At 33.9% G+C, this 4301-nt stretch overlaps 1 non-coding gene across 1 annotated transcript; it reads left to right on the top strand.

Annotated features, from left to right (window-relative positions):
* Nucleotides 1-926: 926 nt before the first annotated feature.
* Trnat-agu (transfer RNA threonine (anticodon AGU)) lies at nt 927-1000 on the top strand. The gene has a single exon. It is a non-coding gene; the product is annotated as a tRNA-Thr (tRNA).
* Nucleotides 1001-4301: the final 3301 nt, after the last annotated feature.

The following is a 4301-nucleotide window of genomic DNA, read 5'->3' as shown; positions in this document are numbered from 1 at the left end:
ACAACAAGGAGCACCATGATCACACGTCGCTATCCCGCACTGATTTAAAGGACAAGTTCATCTTCATATAGGTCTACATGTGGATTGAGTGATTGCAGTAACACGAGTAGAAAACATCAGTGAAAGTTTGAGAAAAATCGAGCAATCCGTTCTAAAGTTGTGAATTTTTAAAGTTTATGCAATATCACTGCTGAATTAAAGACTACCACAGGTTATGACGTCACATGCGTAGAAAAATAAAACGAAAATATACAGAGAATTTAAGAAAACTTGATTTCTTTTTAAAGAAAAAAAAGTAAACATTCCCTCAACTTGCCACTGACGCATGTTATGGGTAATAACTATCATCTCCCAGCCTTCTGAAAGAAGCAAGTCAAGTGCTCTTTTCTTTTGAAAGAAAAGAGAAAATATTTTAAAGTTTCTTTTATGTTCTACACATGTGACATCGCAAGCTGTAGTCGTCTTCTCATCCAGCGATGGCCGTACTGCAATTTCAAATATTCATAACTTTTGAACAGATTGTCCAATTTTCCTCAAACTTTCAATGATGTGTTTTAATAATAATACTGCATTCTCTCAATTCACATGCATACGAATGTGAACTTGTCCTTAAGCTTTGTGGTATTTTTTTTTTTCGGAGCGTGCCAGTCATTGTTGAATTGACTAATCATCATAATGCGGAGACAAAAAAAACACACAACACACACACACACACTATATATATATATATATATATATATATATATATATAAGTATACACATGTATATATATTATATTATATGAATATGATATACAATGTCCCACCTCCCAATATATATATATATAATATATAACGTGTGTGTGTGTGTGGCACACATATACACACTATAGCTTCTGACCACACGAGCAAAGAAAGTTAAGGGTTTGGGACGGACACCGATCTAGGGCTTTCAATAGCTCAGTCGGTAGAGCACCGGTCTAGTAATCCGGAGGTCTCGGGTTCGAATCCCGATGAAAACCCATTTTCTTTGCTCAAAGTTTTCGCTATTTATTATTACAATTATTTCTGGTCAGTTTTTCCTTCCTTATTTTCAATATATATATATATATATATATATATATATATATATATATATATATATATATATAAATCTGATTTTCGCATTGATAACTTCTAATATGATTAACTTTCAGAACGCCATTTCAGGTAAAATACATCTTTGCTACGTTTCGCAGAAAACCCCATTCAGTTTGGTTAAGTGGTCAGAGAAATATGGATTATTGTAAAGCATGTCATGGATCTGTTTCTTCCAAGTTTAGCACAAGTTTGGATGCTCTTGGAACTGCATATCTACATGTGAACACAAAGGACAGAACTTGGCGCTAAGGGATTACTGACATGCTCTACAAAAATCTTAATTTCTCTTCGACCACTAAAGCATATCGCTTGGGGTTTTCTGTAAGAGACTGTTGGTAATAATTTATATTTTCATACCCTGACATTGTTTTTGGACTGACTCACTACTTCAAAAATATTGTTGCGGAGGGTCCCGTTTCATTTTCTTTTTTGACATACAGTATATATACAGGAAATTCACACACACACACACACACACACACACACACACACAAACTGTTTATGCATTTACATAATACCGTACATTGTATATATTATATGTATATATATATATATACATATATATATATGTATTATATATATATATATATATATATATATATATATACATATAAATATATACACATATATATTTCCCCATAGTGACGTGTGTTAAAGTTATTCAAAATTCAAAAAATTATGTAAAATAGTTGGGAGAAATGAGGTGTTTCATCTTCACTAACCTGAAAAAGTGAGATATACCCTTTCATCCATCAAATTTCCAAGGGGGGTTCTTCAGCTCAAACTCTGTCCAAGGGTTCGCAAAGCCAGACTACGAGTTTTTTTTTACTTAAAAAATCACATATTTTCTGTACATGGCACCCAATCAAATATAGTCCCTTCTATCCATAAGAAAAGCTTTCATCTTCCAACCTGAAAGCAGTTTGTAGAGGCTATTCAGTTTTGTTGTTGTTGTCGTTGTTGTTTTTTGGACCAAACTGCATTTCTGATTTTTTGATTTTTTTTTTTCCTTTATTTACGATTTTGTGAAGCTGTCAGGGACATTCCATTATTTACAGATGTGAGCCTAAAGTTACTTGTCTTCAAAGTTACGGATCACCGACTGAACATAACTAATAACAAAATTACGACCTTTGAAGGGTCTACTGCAGGTAGTTAATGTATTAAACTTCTGGATATTTCTCCAAAAGCACTAAAACATAACTTAACAAATTCAAATGCTTTCTCCAAGCTCTCTGTAGCAAACGAGGTCATCTAAAGGGTACGGACATAATTAGGTGATCTTACAGGCCACTTTGCTAGTTATTGAAATCTGTGGATATCTCTCCTTTATGAACCTGCGTAATGAGCCATTGCACCTACCTGTAGGCTTATTCATTCAGTGCATTACAATAATTTATTTTGTATTTGGAAAGCACATTGCATGCATTAGTTGTTGCGTTGTTGGGCAGTTAGTCTGAATACTGTATTTTAAAACACCCTACCCAGACAACGTCCGGACAGCGTCCGGGGAACAAAGATTCCTTGCCTTGGACAATAAAACGGCAGGAGAGTGTGGGGGTCAAAAATAAAATACAATCAAGTGATGTACATTCACGGGAAATGTATGATTTCTTTATTAACAATTCGCAGAAATTTTACGATTTGAAAATGAAGATGGTCAGAATTATTTTGAGTGTACTGAAGAAAAAAACCCAAGAAAATATTAAAATTTGTTAGACCAAGATCCACAAAGCTTCTTAGTAAACACAGAGATTTTCAATTCAAGTTATTACATGTAGTGGTTTATACCAAAGAGCGATGTTTAAAATTTGGTTTTGTAGCAAACAGTTTGTGTTCTTTATTGTAATCAAGAAATAGAAACTTATGAATATTTATTTTTGCAATGTCTGATAGTAAAAGATACAGAGTCTATGGAGAGCAATGATAATATATTATGATCTTGTTGAAATATGCACTGGGCAGACATTTTTGTGGACTGCCAGGTCTATAGCTCAGTGAGAATTAAGTTTGTTAATTCTTGGATTATCTTGCCAAGATATATCATTTTTAACTGAAGAAGTAGAGGTTTTTACCATCATTTAACATAATTCAGAAGAGAATCAGGGAAAGTATTGAAGAGGGGGAAAAAATGGCAATTAAGAGAGTAAATTTAGTTTTCCATTAAAGGAAGAGGTAATATGTTAATTAATTAATATGACTGAATAAATAACTAGTAAATGTTGTTTATCTGGTCTTTGGAGTGCGACTGAGGTCTGTTAGTTTCATGGAGCTCCAACTGCTGTACTTCTCTTTGAAGCTTGCTGTTACCATGGTAACACATTTTTTTTTCTCTCTCTCTCTTTCTCTGTTTTTTTTTTTTTTCTGCTGCTTTCTCTTATGGGCAATGCCAATGCTTTATGATGATGTATATCATAACAAGATATGAATATGGAGGGAGTTTGATTAAAAAAATACTTTCTTGAAGTGCAGAGATTGTACTGCATGGGTGGGGGGGGGGGGTAAGAGGACAAGTAGGGAGGGTATCCTTTTTGATGTTCTTGTTTTGGCACCAATGTGTAAGTCTCTGTGTTTGAATGTAAGTTGTATGTACGTGTATTTCGGGTCACGCACCAATTGTTTCTTATTTTTGTCTCTTTTTTTTGGTCAAAATATTGCTGATTGCATGTGGTGTTTATACATTCAAGATGAATGTTTTTGTTATGTAAAATTACAGAAATCAAATAATTTGAAGATTACTGAAAAACAAACAAGGAAAAGTAGAAATTACGCGGTGCGTAATATATATCCCCGCCGGAAGTAGCATTTAGTAACAAAATGTACAATATAGGTAAAAAGATCAAGGTCAAAGGTCAAAGAAGTCAAAGGTCAAAATTCTATGTAGAAGTTTTGAAACCCTCACCTAGTGCCATCACATAAAGCAAACGGAATCGAAATCGGGTTAGAAATAGCGAAGGAGTAGCATTTTGTAGGCAATGTACAATATAGATAGAAAATCAAGGTCAAAGGTCAAAGAAGTCAAAGGTCAAAATTCTGTGTAGAAGTTTTGAAGCCCTCACCTAGTGCCATCACATAAAGCAAATGGAATCGAAATTGGGTTAGAAATGGCGAAGGAGTAGCATTTGATAGCAAAATGTACAATACAGGTCAAAAATCAAGGTCAGAGGTCAAAGAAGTCAAAGG

This window comes from Diadema setosum, chromosome 15, assembly GCF_964275005.1.
Source record: "Diadema setosum chromosome 15, eeDiaSeto1, whole genome shotgun sequence".
In the NCBI taxonomy this organism is placed as follows: domain Eukaryota; kingdom Metazoa; phylum Echinodermata; class Echinoidea; order Diadematoida; family Diadematidae; genus Diadema; species Diadema setosum.
Note: the sequence above shows the minus strand (reverse complement) of the source record. Positions and strands in the feature narration are given on the sequence as shown.